This window comes from Dicentrarchus labrax, unplaced genomic scaffold (genome assembly GCF_905237075.1).
Source record: "Dicentrarchus labrax unplaced genomic scaffold, dlabrax2021, whole genome shotgun sequence".
In the NCBI taxonomy this organism is placed as follows: Eukaryota; Metazoa; Chordata; class Actinopteri; family Moronidae; genus Dicentrarchus; species Dicentrarchus labrax.
In genome coordinates, this window is record NW_026136713.1 from 8,255,506 (window position 1) to 8,278,749 (window position 23,244).

The following is a 23,244-nucleotide window of genomic DNA, read 5'->3' on the forward strand; positions in this document are numbered from 1 at the left end:
CTTTTACAGTTGAGCTCATCGTCCTATATTGTGCATCTTGAAAGTGCCTTTTTCGAAATGCATCAAATCAAAAAGCAAATGTAGCAGGAAAAGATGAGCTGTATACTACAAAATCATATCAGCTCTTGTTGCATTACTGAGCCAAAACCCACTGTCGCTCTGGCTTTGATGTTGAAACTGCGGTCCTGCACAGCCAGGAGAAAGTGTTCTAAAAACGGGGCCTAAAATCTGGGAGTGAGAGGAAATGTTGCTGCTGCCATAATCCTATGGGTAATCGTTTACATTTGATCACCATGCATGAATACGAATGCTGTTCTGCGTGTCCTTGAAAAATCCTACAATTTACAGTCACTCGCTAGGGTAGAGGGACTGATGTGAACATTTTCTGCACTTCTTCTGGAACATGACAGCTTTTCAAACAACTTACTCCAACCTCCAGCAAGAACGAGTAGTGTGTGAAACCCAGTCACGAGTGGCACGCATTTAAATTTACTCAGTGTGGTGTTGCGAAAACAGCGCAAGGGAGATTAAAAAAAACACAGACGAAGAAGAGAGGGCGCTACAGTGTCGAACAATGCCAAGTAGAAGATTACAGATGGCTGGCTTTGTGTAGGGGTGCTCGAGCATGTTTTCAGGCTCATTTCAGTGTAATTTTCTCCCTTTATCCATGGGCACGCAGCCTGTGATGGGTCAGAATGAGGCAGCGAGCCTTGTGGTGGATGGAGAGAGGAAGGACATGTAGGCAGAAAGAAGACGTGACGGGGTTCTGGAAAGGCTACTGCTAATCTCTGGCACAAAGAGACAGAGAGACAGCGTGTTTGCTGGAGCATAAATGCATGCACAGACAATGATGCACATCACAATGCTTTGGATAATATGATCTAAATTGTGAAACCAACCTGAACTTCTCCACTAGATTGAAAAGTATTGTACTTTTAAATTAGCTGTAATGATTCATAAATCCAGAGCGCGCTTAAATTTCAATTCTACTATGGCACAGATAAAGAGGGAGTGCCAACTACCAAAGAGCGTGCCAAAATTAAAGTTTTAAAAAATGGGGGAAAGGAGGGGGTGATTCAGTAAATGGACTGAGAAATTGGAAAGTGGTAGTGTAATGTCGCCTTCAAAATGGGCATAAATTGTAGGGACAAGCTATTTTTAACTAGTGTCCCATTTCTTTAAATGTGCTAACAGAAGTTCATCTGAAATTGGCCCAGTATAAAGTTGGGATCCCAGCAGGGGAGTATTAAGTTAGATAGAAAGTCTAAGGGTAACACCTTCCCTTTAATCAGACTTTACATTTTACTTTACAATTTCAGATACAGTCTACATTTCAAAACATGAACAAGAGGCCACATACATAGTGCCAGTTAAAGCCCAGAGTAGTTCTATTAAACATAGATTGAGACAGACTTTTATAGCAAATCAATTCAATACATTTTTATTTGTATAGCGCCAAATCATAACAGAAGTTATCTCAGGACACTTTTCATACAGAGTAGGTCTTGACTGTACTCCTCATATAATTATTTACAGAGACCCAACAATTGCCACAATGTAGAAAAGCCAAGGCTGATGATGATGGTATCTGGATTCATGCTTCTTCATGTCAATGTGTTTAAAGGCCTGACCAAAGATGCCCTCTAGAATAGGAACTGATTTATAGTTCAGTGTATTCACCCATTGATTGCCATAGCACCAGAGTAACACCAGATGATGTTAATGATCAAGCTTGATTGCACAACCCAAAGAAATTACATACTTTAATTTACTTTTTGATACAGAACAATGATGTGAAGGTTTGTTTTGTCTAGCTCGTGAAATTAGTACAGTGTAATAATTAATAGCAGAGGTAATCATGTGCACATTCTTTCACCTACTTTGTGGTAGCAAGCTTGAACAAGGTCTGCAGTGGACAAGCTTTTCTTTTATTCACTTTATGTTCTTCACTATCAATATGCAAGAAAAAAAACAAGAATCCCAAATTAGCCAGTCGCAGTTCGGGATGTCTCTGCATGCATCACAAAATGTCTCTGCATGCAAAATGAAAAGTTGCTGGTTTTCTTAGGATTCTAATTAAGTGGTTTTCAGTATGGAGTCTGCGGATCCCCAGGGGTCTTTAAGGTGGTGCTAGGGGGTCCTATTCATAAGTTACACAACCACAGAATATGTGTGGTATATTTTGGTCATGGGTTTCATTCACATTCTGTAATAAAAAATCTAAAGGCAAAAATCCTTCTCTGGGTCTGTGGTCTAGTCTGTGTCAGTTTAGGGGTTCTTGACATGAAACAGATCTAACTGACAGTAAACTGAATATCTTTGGATTTGGGACTATTGCTGCTATTTGAAGACATCAAAATCTTAACTTTCAGTGACCTTTTGCGTAGTTAGTCCATTACAGCAGTTACAAAGCTGACAGTGTGTTAGACAATTTCATGTGAACAAAGATGACAGATTTTGAAAAGACTGCAGTCAACGGTGGAATCTTGCTTTGGCTCCTTTTGTTCCAATAATCTTTAAAAGGATGAAAAGGATAGAGGCGGGCATGCTCCTAAATCCCATACAGGCTGATGTCATTGCATATTCTAAAATGTATTCTTCACATGAAACTATAGGAAATGTCAAACATACTCTGGGACTGGGGCTGACATGCCTCACTCTCCATAATCACAAACCAAGCACACCCTTCCAATCTGGCGTTTTATTTAAACTGCAAAGTTTCCCAGCACTCCCTCTGCTCTGTCAATGCCGCTGCTGCCCTGCATCCGTATTGCTGCCTGTCAATCTGTAAGCCCCACCACCATCCCAGCATCCAACAATAGGCTCCGGCTAGGGGGTTTAAGGTATTTGCTTATCACTCCCCAGTATCTCTATGTAAACATATCTGAGGGGAGTGATGAGGTTGGAGCCTAGACGCCAAACTCTAACTATGCTATACTGCTGAAATAAACATTTCAAAAGCGAGGTGTCTGACTGAAATGCATTTAGTAAAACATGTACTCCTGTTGCTCCTGTATTGAGAGGTTAATGTTCTTGGGATTGCTTCAACACTTGAAAATGTAGTGGTTTCAACAAAGGCACCAATGTGGCCTGGGAATACATGAGAATATCTGGAAAATGATTGACTATAGTTTGAGCTGAAGTGTGAGAACTGAGGTGCAAAAGAAATCTCCCCTTTGGGACATGCAGCAATTAAGACTGATGCTACAATGACCTGCAGTGACTTCACACATACGTATGCTGTCTGTTCATAATGTGGATATTTTACACTGTAATATGACTGACATCAGAAACATGATACTTACAAGTCACAACAGTACCTGGTTCCCATGAGTCAAACCAAGGACAAAAAGCCCCAAGCAAATCCGTCACAATGCAACCCATTACCCACCCAGTCGCATTTTTGATGTATAAGTTTCTAAAGAGCCGAGCATGAAACAGGCCCTTTGTACAGAACAAAGTTTTACAGAGAACAGTGGCATAATATCTGGCGGTATTCCCCTTGAGTCAGGGGATGTCACATATGCACATGACACACACTCACACACACACACACGCACACAAAGATGGACCAAAAGACACTAACACACAAGGGCCATTCAACTGGATGCATGCACATGAGTCTACTCTTCAAGTTTAATGTACTCTCTCTCTCTCTCTCTCCCCCTCACACACACACACACACACACACACACACACACACACACACACACACACACACACTTTCTTTTCCTCTGCCCTCTGCTCTCTTGTGACAGAATATGCCCTTTGTTCATGGTCTTTGAGGGAGCGTTGGGGAGCCGGGCTGCTGGGGCTCTGGGAACGGACATGAATAAATGGACTGTCCTTCATAGCAGCATGAGGAGAGCACCCAAACAGCCCGAGCAGGAGATCTTACATCCATTATCAAAGGGCCTTTTGGAAAAAAAGGCCACAGCTACAACTATGGCTTGTCTGAAGTGGTAGTTACACACACGCATGCCCAAGCCCGCATGTATTTGCACAAGCATGTGGTGAATGCATGCACATAAATGCACAGTGCAGTACTATACACACACACAGAGAGACAGACATATTCCTTTATGTATCAGATCCAACAAAAAAAAGTCTCTTCTGTCCATCCAAACTACAGCAAACCAAATGGACACTAGCAAAGACTTAGTCCATGGGCAGATATTGAAAAGGGGGTCTTTTCATAAGAGGAAATTAATATTTGATTCAAACGCTGCTGCTTTTTTAGAGAGTGCTGTCTTGTATGCCTAGAAATGAATATCACTAGAACCATCTGCCCACTTTGAGTTAAATGCCCAAAGTGAGAGACTAAATTGTGTATAGGCTGAAAAAATATGAGAGCATGTTCTCAGGGGCTTGAATTGGGCTGTTAGTCTTAACATGACTAGCATGTTGGAAATGTTGAAGCCATTACATCTCATTAATACTGATGTGTCTCATAGAACCTGACCAGGCATCCACATCACGCAATGCGACAGTGAAGCTCCTCTGCAGGTTACAATGGTTTTGGCTTACTTCAAGTACAGGCATCTTGGGAATATTTTCTGTGACACAGCGCCTCTAGGGTGCCATAAAACCACGATTATGTTACTGTAATCAAGGACCCTACACGGAATCCCACAGGCACTAACTAGGCTACACTTGGCAAAGAAACCGCACTTGAATACACCTTTGTAGTTGATGTTAAAACTAAAATTAGAAGCTGACAACGGTACATACACAATATAATATACTTTGCAAACACATAAAAAAACATCATAGCTCCTGTGATTGTAATTATAAAACACAATACTAGCTAGGGTTACCCGAGATGGAGTTTAATTTATATTCGTACAGTTTGTGACCGTGAACAGCTCTATCTATGAATGATTGGATAACCGGGTCTAATCTTTATTCTCTAGTGTCTGGATTTGGGAGAGATTTGTCCATGATCACCACTATCGATCGGACTGTCCTAGACCGTCAGAGGAACAACGTGAATTCTAAAAGCTGAGTCAGGACTTAAACATCAGCAAAGTGCGCACCTTGTACCTACATTTATGCACCTGCTTTCTGGAAAGGGTGAATATGATGAAAGGCTTAAGTCATTATTGCTGTTGAGCATTCGCCGCTTTTTAAATTCGCTTTTAAGTTTCTATTAACCACATCTAATCTATGGCTTTTCTACTGGGGGGGTGGTTTGTATTCTGTGCTTGCATTAAAAATCACACCCTGTGAAGCCTTATATTAGGTGCAATTTCATTCCTTGTTAGAAGGGAAGAAGTTGCCATGTCATAGTTTTTCTCCAAGGCCTTTTCCCCCAATACTCTCATCTTTAAAATATTGCTGTGCTGGCAACTTTACTCTAAGACACCTTGAAGAGTGCCACTGCCTCAAGCACACTTCTAATAGCCATCTGTACGAGACTTTATAAATCACGTACCAACAAGCCGCTCTGTTACTAATCGGAGTATAAGGTTCCTTGTTGGGAGTCATCACTGACTGAAATATAATCAATTACTGATTTTTCTTATTTCTGTGAAGAGTGGATAAGCTGGGCCTCTGTTGTTGTGTCGGTTCTCGTGGCCTTGTTATGGGCTTAACGGGCAATCTCCGTCCACACAGACATGCAGGCACAGACATACACACTGCCAGACAACTCTCTTCACTATGAAGTGCTCTAATTAGTGTGGATAAACATTGGAGTTGGTAACAGTGTGCTTGTTAAAGCTAATAGAGCTCCCCGTGATTGATCTGTTAGCTTGGTTTGAGGAAAGGTCACAAAGAGGCAAAAACTAACAGTGCTGGCAAGTGGAGTATGGATGACCAGTATTTGAATCAACAGGTCACCACAAATTAGCCTTGATGATATAATTATAATGTTTGTGTGATGTAGGAAAAAGATAATGTCATTCTTTGCTACAGCAGCTAATTTCAGGAACAGCACCAAGGTTACATCTGAAAACTTTCCCTCATCCACTGTACAGACAATTCTATGTATGACTATAGAACTGTATACATATGTAGTCTTCACAGGTCCAAACATTAGTGCTAGAACCCAAAGATAATCAGAAATGTACTCCCCAGAACCAAGCTGGACCCGTCTGTTATTTGAAAGCTGGGACCCGTGCAGAGCCAAGAAATGTCGGACCCGAAACCAGCCCGGGAGACACAGACCTGATCACAGCATCGATTTCCCAGCGGATTGGTATTAACAAGTAAATGTTAATTTACACATTATCAAAACAAAACAAAACATCTCTTGCTTACTCTACCATCAGTAGCCTTCACCCCTGTGCCTGGCTGTAAACAAACAATCCATCCTCCTTGCCAAGAAAGTTGGTAAAATACCAGCAGGTTATTCTCCTCTTGCTGACCGAAACAGCATGGCTAATCCATCCAAATTGTTATTTCTGATTGAAAGTCCACTTGCTTTCACAGTGGTGGATGATAAACTTGTTTAGAATTAGCTTTGCAGTTTTGTTGCATCTAGCAAAATAAAAAACATTGACTAATCTCTCTCTCTCTTGCGTCTCTTCGAATCCATTTGGGTATTACAAATTATTTTAAACGGACCTGGGACCCACGCTAGTAGAGCGGGACCTAATAGTGATCATTGCTTGTTTACTATGTTGGGGAAAACAGTCTTGTTATAATTAGAGCTGGGATTAAATACATACACTGCAATCCATTCAATAGCTTTCAACCTATTGTGGCTTTAGAGAAAAGGTCAGGGGATCAAAAAAGTCAGTAGGCCTCCTACTTTGGGGACCATGGCAATCAAAATTTGAGTCTGGACCAAAGTGACTGACCAGCCAACAGACACTGCCTACTGCTGGCAAACAATTACAAATAATTGAGATGTTAAATGCTAAACATGTTTAGCCTGTAAAGTTGCTTTTTGCAGTACACAGACAGTGTTTCAGTAATGTCGGAGGAAACATATTTTTAAATCCATATGTCAGAAGTTAAATTCACCAACACTGTCCAAAAGGAACCCACTAGAGTAAACAGATGTGGGCCAGCCATATCTTGTTGCTTTGGCAGCATGTAGCGAGGCTTGAAATGTCCAATTAGAAGTTTAAACACAACATTTTCAAACACAGAAAAGGGTTGGTCATCCATAATAAATTTCACAATTTTCTCTGTTATCCGTTTTGTGTTTGCTGCTATCTGGAGGAAATTTCTCACACTTTTTCAATGGTTCAAACAATGTTGCTTCTACATGAACATCACGCTTGTTGCTTGAAGAAGTTTGTCATATTCCCTTGTGTGATATTTTAGTGTTTAATCAAGTTTGTGGTGCTGAAAGCTTCCAACTTTAACAATCCCAACCAGACATATTTATTGGAAAATACAGCTAAAATGACGGCAGCTGTTGTGGTTACCGTTATCACACGTTGCCACCAAACAGAGAGTCACATTTCACAAATGTACATGACCTTTCAATGTATATTTGTCTATAGTTCATATCAAATTATATATAAAAAAAAAAAAAATATCTGATCCATTTGGCTAGTCCGATGCAGGTATTAGTATACTAGTGAGAATATCAAACTGGCACATCCCTAGTTATAAGTATCGTAATGATATCTCGGGATGCAAACAAAAAAATCCTTCCAAAATACAACTATTGAGGTTGCCATAGACTATACTACATAACCCATACCTCTTCAACTCCGCTAAGCCATTGGTCTTCCTGTGCCATTTAAATGAATGCAGTCCCTGCACACATCACAAGTGGATAGCCATAGGATAGAGCTTGGATCATTAGCAAATGGATACCATCCTTTTCCTGAAGTCGTGGTCTTGATTGATGTTTCTATTGCTGTCTGAAGAAACGCTCTAGTTTCTCTACCAGAATGTAATTGTTACACTGTATGAAACTTGACTGAAACACACCGCAGGTGGTGTGATTTTCACTCAATCAAATCCTCTACCAAAATGTAAGCTTGTTGAGCAAATGCTTCAGAGCATGAGTCAGTGTTTAGTGTCTGAAAAAGATTCAATGAGCCTATCAAATATTCACTTTTTATCATATTCCAGCACAACTGTTCACCAGATAGATTTTTCATTGTATTTAACAATTTGGCCAGGCACTGTGTTTTTTTTTTTTTATATGTTGAAACTCAGAATGCTTACAGCTGCATCAAGGCAGGGCCTGCTAGATTGCATTGATTATTACTGAGGGGAACCATATGGGAGAGAGGAGAGGAGAGCAGGAGGGAAAAAAGAAAATAGACAAGGAGAGGGGGTAATAGATGAGGACAGCACTGGGGATGAAAGGGAGATTTTTATGTAAAAGAAGAGGGGGAGGGGAGAGAGAGAGAGAGAGAGAGAGAGAGGATACATGGAGAAGAAAGATGAGATGTGGGGGTGAGAGGAGAGGAGAGGGCTTCCTCTCTGTGGATGGAAAGCTAATCCCAAACATGGAGCAGATTAAGAGCATGGCACAAAATGCATGTTTATGAGGCACAGCCCCTAGTTGAGGAACAATCTGGGATCGAGAGCAGACACAAACACACACACAGACTCTGTCCCCACAATGTTATGAACACCTAACACACACACACACACACACACACACACACACACAAACACACAACCTTACCTTTGGTTATATACCCAGGTAAAACATCCATTTGCACAATTTGCAAAGCTCTTGTCGGTACATCTGAAGTCAAACATTTAATAAAAGTGTGGGTGTTTTATAGAAAATGAATAATACGTATTCCATTATGACGTTTTACAGAACTAATCCACAAACACTGCGATGTGGGTATGTTCAGTACATTAGAGAGTACTTCAAATACAGAAAACAGGTGCTAAAAATCTAGAAATAAAGACACCCCCCAACACACACACATACACACATATACAGACACACAAACAGACAGTTGTAGATTCTAACTTCCTTCTACAAAACATAAGAAAATGCGTTCTAATTGCCCTTTTTATACATGACACAACAAAATCATTGTGATTTGTCTGAGTGTGAGAGAGAGGGGCTGAGAGAGGCACTAAGATTTCCCAGGGATTATATATCCAGAGTGCCATCTAGTGTCTCCTGGAAAAACACACAAACACATGAGATTCCAGCTGCGATTTCCACGGACGGCAGAGTTTCTAAAGTAAAGGCTTTTCATGCAACACATTACAGAAGCTGACATAAAATAGATTCATTCAGTCATTTTAATGGCTTTTCCCTATAAAAGTCTTTATTGGGTGTTCTTTTATACCTACATAATAATTCTACTAAGGCTTTATGAGAGCAGAAAAAAAACTTAATATGTATGGAACAAGTGTGCATATTTCTATGGTATAATTCAATTAAAGTGTATATACACAGTTATTTTTTTTTTTTAAATTGAGGTTCAAGTCAAAGGAGCAGACTGAAGAACAGATATGGAGAGCAGCTGTAATGACTGTAAAGGAGAGAGAGAGAGAGAGAGAGAGAGAGAGAGAGAGAGAGAGCCATTGCTGGTTCTCATAAGAGATTAACTACATATTACCACAAATAATTAACCACAACATATTAGTAAAAGGATTCATAGCATAATAACTTATGAATCCATTCATATACTGACTCATTATGTAAGTAATTATGTCTCGTTATATTGATCTATGTGTGGTAGTGATAATTGTATTGGTAATGTATTACAATTAGTTATGGGCATTGTTTAAATATTTTAGAGTTGTCCTCCTTAAATGGAATCCTAGCAAAAGTAGAAACGTGTAATCACATCGCACATTTGTACTTAATCTTGTAAAATACAGATGCCTTAATAGATGCTGAAAGTTAACGTAAAAACCTTCATAAACCATAAAGATGTATGTTGGATGATGGACTCAGCATGCAGTAGAAAGCAGCAAAACATATTTATTTGTGACCTAAGGGCACTTAATTGTATCGTCACTGTTATAACACCTTAATAGGAACAGAAGAAGTATAATACCTGACTAACAGTTTATGTGTTTTGGAGGTTAATACTGTTTTCAAAGATGAACTTCTCACATATTATTAAAACTGAAGGAAGGTTTCTAGCTACACCATAAAAAGGGCCATAAAAAATTCATTTCCAATTACATTTGGAGATGGTACTGTCAGATATTCCTAATCGTTAAGATTTTTTTTGTCACAAGGACTTGAATGATCCCGTCAACCTACAGTTTAAAGCCATGCATCAAAATAGAACATTTCCTCTGATGCTGCACTCACACACAACCATGCATACACTTCCCTCACAGGTTTGTTTGTATCTACAGTAAACAGAAGAGTTACATAAACATGTCACCTATTGCAGTAAAGGAAAAGACATAGCCCTGATAGAGCAGAGAAACCAATAAAAGGAGGTACGTTGGTTCTCTGTTCCACTGCAGTATTGAATAGCAGTGCTATAGGAGCTGTTGTTGTTGGTGCTGCTGAAATTCAATATACCCCGGCTGGCAGGAGGAGCCATGTCCTGCAAAATCCATTATGAAACACAGGCCTGTGCTTAGGAGTACAACAAAGATCACAGGTTTGCATGTGTGCTGAGGATATTGGGCTTATGGGGGTCACCCACTGTGTACCAAACTGTCCCTTACTCCCCCCCCCTCTCCTATCAGTGTCATCCCTCCTCATCTGCTTCTCCCTCCATCTGTTTCATTTCTCCACTGTCCTCCAGGCTGCATCACTCTCCACTGTCTACTCCACTTGACTTCATCAGTCCCTCCAGGATTTAAATGACTTTGATGGCTGGACTGTTTTCAGTAATATTAAATGCTTCTTGCACATACTGTTGATGGCCTGCATGGGATTTAGGTCATCTGTGATCTCTTCTGGTATAAAACTTCTTTAAAGGCTTGATTTTAATCACTGTTTCTGTAATTACAAAGCCAAGTGAAGGCCATTCATTTGGCCTTGAATTACTTAACTTAAAGATAAGGAAATATGTCATGGAAAGGTGACTGGCAGGTGGCTATCCAATGGGGTCAACCATGTTGTGCAGACAGTACCGATATTGATATCAGCTACAACATTAACCAACTACTATTGGGGGGTTCGGTGGATAGTATTTCTCATTCTTACCACTAAACAAGTGAATTTGTCTGCTTTTGTTTTGAGTGAGGTGTTTGAATCCTTTCAATTAGATTTTGTGTAATTTATTTTTCCTATAACAACATCTTTCATGGCTTTGTTTTTGAGGTACAACGCCTCTTTTTTATGCTGGTGTCTCTTCAATCATAAGTTGGAACCCAAAATGGGTCACAGAGATGTTTTTAGTGGAATAAACTCCAACTTGATTCTCTAGCAAAAAAATCTCCCATTTGATTCTTTGGCTGAATTTGTGTTTTTGCTGCTAGCTCCAAGCCATTTTATGTTCTTCCTTTTCCCCCATAGTGCAGTTTCCTAGAGCATCTTGAAAGAGATTTCAAAAAATGCCATTAATTATTAGCATCTCCCTTGTCAGTGGAGTTCAGTGTGAGAGATAGAGAATAGGTCTACATCTCTAGTGGGTTGGCAGTGATTGGTAAACATAAAAACTCTACCCAAATTCAAGGATAAAAGTGACTCAAGACACCAGGGGATATTTCCTACTGTCACTGCAAGAAACAGACAAAAAAATGCTTCAAAAAGAGGCTGGTGAGGAAATGTGCGAAAACATTACCTGAATATTACATCAAGATTTCATCCGTCAAAGGAGGCTGTGAGCTACTACTGTACAGGAGAGGCAGACGCTGGGAGGGAGATCTGTTTTGATCCATTCAGGCTGATTCACCTTGATAAGAACTGAAACTTCAAACTCTGTAAAGTCTTTTGCAACCAGAGACTCATTTCACCCCCAAGAAAGACACACAAATACACATACTCAGCACAGTGAAGGTATTATTCTTTCTCATAGATCACAGATAAACATTCAGCCTTCTTGTAGAGTAAGATAAGCTTTTTACACATTTAAAGAAAAACAGTATTGCCAACCAAGTTGCTTTTTCATATTAAGTCTGTTGTTAATTGAGCACCTAGTTGGCTTGTGAAGTAGTGACAGCAAACTCCTCCTACAAGGTCACACAAACATACACAGACACACAAAATGAGGCATACGATTAACTGAGCAGTTCTAATTGTGGCTATATATGTGTGACTTTGGGAATGAGTTCCCTATCCTCTACCAGGAGTAGAACAGAATGATTCTCTAGTTTTTTTTTTTTTTTACAGCAGTGTTATCCCCATTGTTACTAAGGTTAGCAAGCTAAAGCCGTTGGATAGTTGCCTAGCAATGGGAATTAACCCTCTTTACATCCTTTGAGGCCCTGTTCTCTTTGATGTGAACAGTTTCAGTTAATTATATTTTCATAATTAATTCATTTAGCCAGATTTCAGGGCCAGACATGGTCACTGTTACTGATTAGTTGAACCTTAAAGGTCCAGTGTGAAACATTTAGGAGGGTCTGTTGGCAGAAATTAAATATTCATATTTTCTAATTTGTGTATAATCAACTGAATATAGGAATTGTTGTGTTTTCATTACCTTAGAATTAAACCTTTTTATCTAGAGATGCCGTGGTCGCCTTCCAAGGGGTCTGCCATGTTGAACTGTCATGTTTCTACCGTGGCTCAAATCAAACACTGGCTCTAAATAGGGCCTTTCACGTTTTCCGCAGGTTTTACTGCCACTGTAGTTTCTCTGACACACTTCCCATCCCATTTTCATTCCCGATTCCGTACTTTCCTTAAAGGAACAATTTAAGCCAGGAGAAAAAAAGAATGGAAAGGAGGACACAGGTATATTTTTGTACGGATTACACAAACAACATACATATTAGTTAGCTTTAGAAGTTCTGGTAGATGCATTTTGTTACCATTTGAGAGAGCCAGGCTAGCGGCTTCCTCCTGTTTCCAGTCTTTGTGCTAAGCTTAGTTAACTGGCCAATGTCAATAACTTCAAATTTACCATACAGACAATCTCTGCATCTAACTCTTGGCAGGAAAGAAATATATGACCAGTGGGAAAAGACTGGGGACAAGACTCACAAGTGAAGCTTCCGTGGGAAATGCACGACAAGTACTCTGTGAGGTGGGGGAGATAGATCATGCTGCCTCTGGACCACAGTTTAATTCAAAGCAGTGAGGATCTAATTACAAGGCAGAGCGGGGGTAGATACTGTATGCCAGGCTCCATTTGGTGGCACAGACAAGATCCCTTGGGAAAGACAAGAGAAACTCTGGCTCGATATGCTGTCCGCCCTTCTTTCAAATGCTGTCATTCTGAGGTGAGTCCCTGTCCAGAAAAAATGATGGCTCGATACAGTGATAGGGCAACCTTTTTGCAAACTTCCTGATTTATACCTGCTGAAATTCTAACTTGGTATGTATGAATTCTTCTTATTTATGGTGCTCCATAACAGATAATAAAATACTGAATCCAGAGTAGGTTTCTCACAGGACAGGACAATGGTTGAGCAAAAATTATGTTACAAGAGCTCGATACAAACTAGCATTAGCAAATACGTCCTTTTAGTATTTGTTCAATACATTTATGAGAAAATGCTGCACCTTGAATGGGAAAAGATCCTACTATGCACAATAATTGCCCCTTTGTCAATTCTACAAAGGTCCAATGCACAGTGCGTTCTGTGGTTACAGTTCTGAAATAGTTGATTAATTATGTTATTAGTCAATTTATGAAACAAATTTGATAATTGCTTTATCACTAAAGCAAAAATTCCAAACGCACACTGGTTCCAGCTACAAATATGCTAGGATTTGTTGCTTTTATATCATTGTAATCTGAATATTTTGGGGGTTTTGACTGTTGGACAACACAAGAAATCTGAAGATACCATCTCAGATTTTCAGCAATTGTGGTCTTCAATTTTCATTATTTAATGACATTTAACAAGCAACTGAAAAAGTAATTCAAGGAATCCATGATTTAATTATTCCAACATTAATTAACGGAGCATGATTATTTGCAGCCCTACTTCTAAAACTTACTTTTGTGCAATGAACTGTTCCAGGCGCACAGTATGTATGTCAATATTGGCTAATAAGAGAAGACTCAGTATGAAATTACTATGAGGATGTAGTTATGACTGACCAATCCAATATTCTGTTACTGTTATTGGGATTTATAGAATGGGTTTATTACAATTTTAATGAAACAAATCTGGAATATATGGATGAAGCTGACATTACAGCCAACAATACTAAGATTAACCAGAATAATGTGAAATATATCAAATGCTGATGCAATGTTTCATCAAAAATGTCTCTGTCCGCAGGGTAAAAAGTGTCTTAGATCCAGTCAGAAATATTCGGTTCACCACTTTGAGCGGGGGAAAAAAATTGCTTTTTTTATCCCCATGCCTGCAGGAAATGCGATGAACAGGAATGCGTAAAATCTATATGGATATCAAAGGATATCACAAGGAAAATAGCCTTTAACCAATCCGCTTGGGTCTCTCAACTCAGACGTGAATGTGTAAAGGGTAAGATTATGTAGTCACACAGGCAGCGATGCCATGATACAATTTTAACATAAAGGCTCCACTTCGTTATCTCCACCCATTCAAACACAATCATCATCATCACCATAGATTTACATTTCAGCACTTTGGACAGACAGACAACACCCTGCCACATTCAGACTGGTGTATGGACGTTTTCTGATAACGAAATACACAAACAAACACACTGCTGGAATGAAAGTGTTTTTTTTTATCTTAGATCACATCCTCAACCCAGCTGCAGAATGCCGGGGGGTGGAGGTGATGAGGAGGTGGGGTGCGAGCTGCCTGCATTTTCCCAGGATGCTTAGGCTACACGGGTTATGTGAGTTTGCTTTCTTTTTGTTGGGGTTTTCTGAGGATAGGTCTCTTTTCCCATCGTTCGAGGAATTTAACCATGGGATCTGAAAAAACCATGATGCAACAGTGAAGGTCTTTATTTTGTGTGTGAAAAAAACTCAGTGGTGGTGGAGATGGAGGTGGGGGTGGAATGCTGGAGCTTGTCCAGCCTCTGAGAGCAGGAGGGCTGATTCAAGATCTTTGTCAAACCCTGCGTGTGTGATCACAGTTGACCTGACCAGTCTAAGGGGATGAGTGAGTCCACTAGACACTCCAGAGCCTCTCTTTATAAAGTACTGTCATCTTTGATTTATAACATTCAATCAGAGTTTGAAAGTTTTAAACACAGATCAAAGTTTCGTATACACTATTGCACAAGAAACATAAGTTTTTTCCATCTATACTTTTCACCTGCCATGCTGTAATTTATTTTTGATCAAGAGGTCAACTCCTTAATTCCAGGGTCAAAGGATTCTTAAAATAAAAGTGATAATCTGACTAGTACAGCCCTTAAGTCCTATTGAGTTTTATGGAGTTACTGTATCTGACTTGATCATATGATCCCACGGCTCAGCATTCAAGCTTTCAGCACTCTCAGGTTTAGCCTGGCAATCAATGTGAAAAGATGTCACATCAGGTTAGGGAAGGAGACTCCTGTATTTTTAAAGTAAAAATTAAATTTTTGTCAGTAAGTCCCGCCATACCAAACTGCTCCCTATAAAAGGTCTATGTGAGGTAATATTCCATTAAAACCTAATATTTTAAAATTCACGAATATGGAGCGCTCAAAACATTTAAGAATATAACACTGGGGATGACATAACTTCACAAACCAAGCATCTCAAAATTACAAAGTGGTGAACATGGAGTCCCTCCAAAATACATTTGAGCAACTCTAATTATGCAAGTGCAATCATTTGATTACGTGGAATGCAAACATAATAGAGAACTCAGATAGCAGATTGCAATTATATGGCACATAACAGCCCGGTTTATCGCCTTACTTATGGCTCAATATTCTGTGAAACAACAGAACATAGACCATTATTCATTAATGTAAATTTACAAGACATGTTGATTAGAGCCTTCGCCTCCAGAGATTCAGAAGAGTGCCAGTTAAATGACGATGATTAGATGGTCATCTGTTCTGGCAGTTTAAGGGGCTGACTATGAGGTTAAGCAATTAGCATAGGGTCACTGAAAAAAACATGTGTGACCTTCTAATTTAGCACCGTATGCTTGTGACAAATTGTTTCTTCTCTCTATAAACCTGATAATTAACATTCCGATCAACAAAGCAGAGGATACGTAACAGGTAATCTAGCTAAAAAGTGGCAGCAGTGTGCAGATAACGGATAGGGCCTGCTAGGGCGATGATTAGAAACTACAAAGGAAAGATTTAGATCATGTTTGTAGGCGTGTGTGTGTGTGTGTGTGTGTGTGTGTATGTGGAATGAATCTGAATGAGAAAGAGAGGTACACAATAAGCAAGAGAGAAAGAGAGAGAGAGACAGAGAGAGGGGAACAGGAAGGGGAATTGAGTATGCTTATGCGTGTATGTGGAAATCCTTACATTGCAGTTTGGCAGCAGAGGTCAGCCAGACAGCGAGAGGTTAGGAGTAATTTATCACAGTGAATTAAGTAAAGAAGATCTCACAGTTGCACTGCCTCCTCCTCCCCTGCTGTGACAGAACAAGTGGTGACAGAGGACAACCAGAGGTCGCTGTCATCTTCGATTCAGCTCCCACTCAAACTACAACAGCCTCTACAAAAGGCCACTAATACAGTATGTGATCATCGGGTGCTAATATTTCATTGCATTCAAGAGGACCACTCAGTCCAGATCTTTCACATCTCTTTAAAGATATCATGCCATACGTAGGTGATGATTTCACAAACAAATTCAACTTGCACTGAAGACAGGTTTAAGTAAAGGCAGGGTGTAAAAATTGGATTACACTTAATCCAAGCAGGTGGTATTGAAGATTTGTTCCAAATCAAGTCAGAAAAAAACTCACTATGGAACATTTAAATATAAACCTATGCAAGGCCACAAAACCCTGGCATTTCACAGGCGTGGATAAGATCCGTTATTGTAGAACTGAGTAAAGCAATCATCAGGTACAGAAGCAGTCAGAAATTAAGCCTTTTTGTTTCCTTAACATACAGCAGAAGCCTACGGGGTATTTGTGGGAAGAATGGCTGGCAGCTGTTTTCCTCCCTTGGGTACACACAATTTAGATAGTTTAGATTATTTCAAGCAGGTCCCTGCTGAGCATCAGTCAACATCTCTGCCCCCCGTGCTGGATCACTCAGTGATACAGAGCTTCACCCTCCCTGTTCTAAATGCAGGACATGTCGCATCGGTCATGCAATCTGCCTCTTATAAAATAACTCCAGGGGAGTTGGGCGATAATATCATGGGGCTTGACTTTGTGTCATTCAGCTGGTTCTGTGAATGCAGAGACAATAGAAACCAAGACAATAAGAGAGGTACCGTAGTGAAATTTCACACACTGTCGAAAATGATCATTTTGCTAGAAAAATATGTATAGAAAGATATTTGCATTTAGACGAACCATTTGCCCATGGGGGATATATGGAACGCAGTGATACTTTTCACTACATGTAAAAAGCTGCAATACCAGGGAAGAGTATAAAATATTCCACTATGTATTGAGTATATTATTAATACATCAGATCTGAAAATATGGAAAGATATTTTTTATTATATAGGGGTAAGATAACACAAAAATATATAATCAGCAAGTATAGGAGAATATATTATCATATAATATATTGTTTGATTTGTGTTTATAAACATTACCTTTGTAAACAGACACACAGAAAAGACAGTATAAGTCATTTAAGATTTGGTCATTGACTGCAAATGAATGATTAACTAATTGAAATTGCGATTAATTGAGAAAATAATCAGCAGGTTAATCGATTACGAAGATAATCTTAGTATGTTCTTTTTATATTTTAGTTTTGATATAAACTACAGCAAATGTAATTTTAATAACATATTAACATTTCACGTAGATTTTTCTAAAGAAGCAGTGCCACTACGGTACACACCAACTGCAGTTAGAATCAATGACCCATAAACATTGGACAGCCAACCATTTGTCAGTGTTTTTGCTGTCCCTCTTTGGAGGAGGGGACAGGATAGCTGTGTGTGTGTGTGTGTGTGTGTGTGTGTGTGTGTGTGTTGGAGGGTAAATGCATGCACATGTGCATGAAGGGCACGGAGGAGGCAGCAGTCTCCCAAAGGAGGAATTTATTTGAAAAGAGCCTCCCATGACCTGGCTTGATCTTGTCCCTTCATTCTTTGGTGGGGGTTGTGTGTGTGTGTGTGTGTGTGTGTGTGTGTGTGTGTGTGTGTGTGTGTGTGTGTGTGTGTGCATGTGTGTGTGTGTGTGTGTGCGTGTGTGTGTGTCTGTGCGTGCGTGTGCGTGCATACTCAGTGTTGGGGATTTGCAGATCTTTCTAACGGCTGTACCCCCCCGAGGACAGGATAGGACTGCACTCCCACCAATGGCTCATAGCACTAATCTGACTGACAGCCTCGTCCAGCTTTCAGCCAAGAATCAGCCCACCAGTAAGGTCCAAATACCTGCTGAAGAATCTTATCTGCCATCAGACGACAGCAGAGGAGCTGCACTCCCCACACTGTTCCCAAGCAAATGCTGAACCGCCTGTCTCACTATCCGCCTCTCCTCTCTCTTCTAGTCTGCCTGCTTGTTGTTTGTCAGCATAACACTGTACGACCTGCACTTCTCCGGACTCAGCTGGATTTGACAGTTTTGACAGACTGTCACAGCAACAAACTAAAAGGCAGTGGGATCACACTGTCATAATATCCTTCTACAGGCATTTTGAAAGAGCACCTTTAAACCTTTGCCCTTGATGCTTTGTTTTTGTAAACATACTGCATGTACATTTAAATGCATTTTTTGCATTACTTCAAAGGGAACAACAAGGTTTCAGAAAAAACTATAAATAATATCAAAGTCTTTGTTGAAATATTTCACTGAAAGCTTGATCTGACTGAACATTGCTTCACTGTTGTGCTCCTGTTACTGTGTATACCACTAATAAGGCAAAAGTACAAGAAAACTCCTGCCACGTCAGTAAAAACACCCCCACAAGCCATCTGTCTTGTTCTTCTTCTCCTTCAGGGGAAAACTGTGAGGCTATTTAGCTAAAATGCCCACTCATCAATCAGTGGGGCTGTTCCACGAGCCATCCAACGCAGCTTGAACTAGAGGACCCTCATAATTGAATATTAAACCCCCGATGAGTGGCAAGGCAAACTACTGTGATGACGACTGGAGGCTGTGATGTGTCGCTGGCACAGATACGTGTAGTGCTGCTCAATGCGGAGTGAGTCGCAATGTGCCTACCCTGAGGTTATTCTGTCACACTGTCATAATTTCCATCTTTTGGATGAGAAGTGTATCTACAGACACACACCGGCACTCACACAAGGGGTCCACAGATGCAAGCAGGCATGAATGTACTTGGCATGGACATACATAAACACAGCTGGCTGTAAAAACATGGTGGCAGTGGCAGGAAGACTGCAGAAATCTGCCTTTTTCTTCAGTTATGTCAAGAAATGAATTTGGCTTTTGTTACTTTTATTTTGGTCACTGTTTAATGCAGAATGCTGAAGGAATCTGTAGACAGTGACAGATCAGACTAATGATTAAGGAGCAACCTCTGACTTGGCAATGCAAATTTAACTGCAGACATAAAAGCAAAATGGTGAGAGGAGACACAAGAAGTTAAGAAGGAAATTGTATTTCACTGGTGTTCTGCCTGCATAATCTGATGTATGAAATGGATGTTGAGGCGGAACATGATGTGGGGAGGTACTCTTGAAAAGTTCAAAGGATGCTTTGTGAGCTGTTACAAATGTGGATTCTTCAAAAGTAAAAAAACACATTCAGCTGCAACCACAGTGCTTCTGGAGGAGTAAATTGGGTTTTCACACCTGTGCGTATCGACATGGTGAGAAGAATGATGTCTTTACAGCAGTTTCTTTCAATTATTTAATACAATCCTCCTGCCACTTTTCGTCATTACCATTAACTGCCAATACATGATGTTTTTTTGCTGCCATTGCACCAAATAAAACTCAATCAAAACCAATCAGACCACAACATTCAAGTTCCACTACAAAGTTTTATCCTTCAACCAACTTTAGCAAAGCTGAAACAACATGCCAAGCACCCCCCTGCTGTTTCAAGAGGCTCCCCGTGAAAGCAAAACCAAGAGGCTGACTCTTAGAGGAATGCCTCATTCAGACTCAAACTGGCATCAGCTGTTGACAGACAGCCCAGAATAAAAACATCCTGTGATGGGTGTCCTTTCTGGCTGACTGATCTGTGAGGATAAAGCTGTTAAAATGTACAGAGAACCTCCCAAAGCAAACAAAGAGCATGACAAATATCTCTGAAGGATTAATTTTGTTGTGCCAAGTAGTCACAACAAAACTGGGATTAAGATTTCCTGTTTCCATCAGAGAGTAAATGATCTCTGCAATGTTAGAAGCTCTCTTACTCATCACTGTTTAATAGGGCAAATCTGAAAGGAGTCAAAGAGATATTATAATAATATGACTAAGCTGACAAATTTTAATCAAGGTGCACTAATTATGTACGGCTGTTAAGTTTCACTATATGTGGGTCAGCTGCTAATATTTTAATACTGCACGGTGGCTTTTCTATGGCATGACAGTAGTGGGATTTATAATTTTGGCACAATGTTAATACTGTACTTAAGATACTTTGAGAAGTCACTGCATCAATAGAGTCTACAGTTTGATTTGTTGGTAATAAATATGTGAAAAGATAGCAGGATATAAATGCACTCCTGAAATTCCTCCAAAGTAAAGTCCTCAGTTCCTTCTTAAAACCATGTGGTTGGCCTGTTTTTGGTTTACAGAAGCAGCAAATCCATGTCCTGCTAGCAGAGACGTAAACTTAAAAAGTAGTGAATCAACTAGGTATGTCACTGTACTATAGGTGTTTACATCTATACTTGAAAACCAGCGCAGCTTCAGCATCAACACAGCGTGCCAACCCTCGTTCAGAGCTATAATCATCCCAGCACGTAGAAGCTGATCCCCGTCTTTCCCTCCGAAATAGGCACTGCTCTTGTCATTATAATGACTTAATAATTATCATCTAAGGGTGCAACTGGGGAGTGAGAGAGAGAGAGAGAGAGAGAGAGAGAGAGAGAGAGAGAGAGAGAGAGAGAGAGAGAGAGAGAGAGAGGGTAGACTGTGAGAGCAGGCAGCAGCACCCTGAAGATGCATGATGAATGAGGGTGTCAGCTGTATTCACCCAACTAGCAGCTCTGTCTCTGAGAGGGTCGGGCCCCATGCGCTGAGACCTGTCTCATTAACCACAGTGATCATGCATTAACAAGAGAGCGAGAGAGAGAGAGAGAAAGAGGGGGAGTGGGAAAATAAATCATTTTCTATAAGATGGACGAACCATAAGTTTTAAGTATAATATCTGTCTCAGTGACTCAAACTTGGTTTCACTGCTGGCCAACATGGCTCTGATAGAGCAAGACGTATTGGTGTAATGTATTTGATTGTGGAGATGTATTGGGATTAGAACATGTACATATTTGGATTTTCATTAGTTAGTAAATTTTAACAAATAGTTTGTTATTCAGTTGCGTCAAAACACAAATTATACGAATTTGGAGAAACGGACAGGTTCAGGGGCCAGCACTTGGCAACACTGAACCTCACTTTCCTGCTCCCCATTGTTTTGGTATCCTGCATTATTGATGTGGAGCTGACATTTTACACTCCACAGCCACAGTGCCTCCACTGTCACCTGCAGCACTGTCTCCACAATAGTCATACTGACACTGTCAGAGCCAGAAAATGATGTGACAACCATATGGGACTGTGTAGTGAGAATTATGCTCATGCTTCACTCTTTTGTGTCTCCTACAGCCCTAAAATTTTATTTTCCTATATTATACATCACATTTAATAAAAACAACATGAATTCATGACTTTGACAACACCATTAGTCTCTATGATGACTGCTGACGAGAATACAGACGTCTTTTTAGTTCTCACTAACAAAAAAAAAATGCTTTGCACCTACAGTATCTACAGTATGTCTTTATGTTGCTCTGGCTGTCGTCAGGGGCGTGGTTGGGAGTCAGCTTAGGTCAGTCCACATGATCCTATAGTAGTACTACTAAACTATAACGGAACTGACGGTTGCAGGAAACGTGAAAATACTTTTTAACAAGCTTCAAAATCATCCAGTGCCACTTGACATGCCATGAAAAGCCCTCACTCAGCCTCATGGCAGTGTCATAAAGATGCCAAAGAGAGGCTGTCAGTCTCATACTTTGTGTAGTTTCAGTGCTTTTTTAATAGCTCTGATGGTGCATTCATGGACAATGTGAAATGAAGGTAAATGCATAAACGTAAAGTCCATGATGCAATGCTGACGCGCCACATACCCTTTACGCTCCCGCTATTCCAAATCAGTCACACGCTCCTTGTTTTCGTCTTGCAAGGATAAATGCTTTTCATGCACTTGTAAAAAGCTGATACGGTTGGTTATCTCGCCGCAGCGCAGGATCCCAGTGCCTCACTGAAGAGCCTGGAACAACAACCAAACTAACAGTGTTTCTATTTAGCCAGTGCGCACGCTGCCCTGTCTACGGCTTTTAAAAACCCCCACAGGAAAGAAGCACAGCCTACCTCGGTTCGCCGTGACAGCTCCGTATGTCGACTTGTAGCAGTGGCTGGCAACAACGTGCCGCTCGCAGTAAAGATCTCAGCTGGTAAGCGCAGAAGTTTTCTGACTGAGGGATCTCTCTCTCTCTCTCTCTCTCTCTCTCTCTCTCTCTCTCTCTCTCTCTTTCTTTCATACACACACACGCGCGCACACACACACACTGTGTCGGTGTCTGACAGATCTGTGTATCACACACCACTGTGGAGTGTATATGACAACGCCCCAAAACAAAACTGATCTGGTTGATTCGCCGCGTGCATCATTAACGCTCGTTAAAGATGTTGCTGTCCTACTCGGCCGTGCGCAAAGGTACTCTCCCACTCTCTCCTGACATGGTCCCCAATCTAAACGCTCCCCAAGGACACGTGATCAACCCACGGGGGACGGGAATAGCTCTCGTCTGCCCTGCCCCCCCCGGCAGCAGCTGGGATCGGTTACACCGCTGCTCCAGTGCCCGCGCAACAAACCCGAGCTGTGCGCACCCATACTCCTCCTCCGCCCGAAACCTCCCGTCCCCTGTGGCCTCACGGTGTCGCTGTCATTGAGATGCACAAGATCTGCACCTGTCTCCTTAGCCTGTAGACTCATAATTAAGAAATTAAATTGGTAAAATAGTTTGAGACAATTACTTAGC

At 40.6% G+C, this 23,244-nt stretch overlaps 1 protein-coding gene across 2 annotated transcripts in view; it reads right to left on the reverse strand.

Moving 5' to 3' along the window:
* mid2 (midline 2) overlaps positions 1-22,962 on the reverse strand; it is a 146,272-nt gene extending 123,310 nt beyond the window's left edge. For both annotated transcript variants that reach the window (XM_051419523.1, XM_051419522.1), the window contains exon 1: positions 22,574-22,962. The gene's annotated coding sequence lies outside the window, so the exon portion shown is untranslated. The remainder of the gene's footprint in view (positions 1-22,573) is intronic.
* Positions 22,963-23,244: the final 282 nt, after the last annotated feature.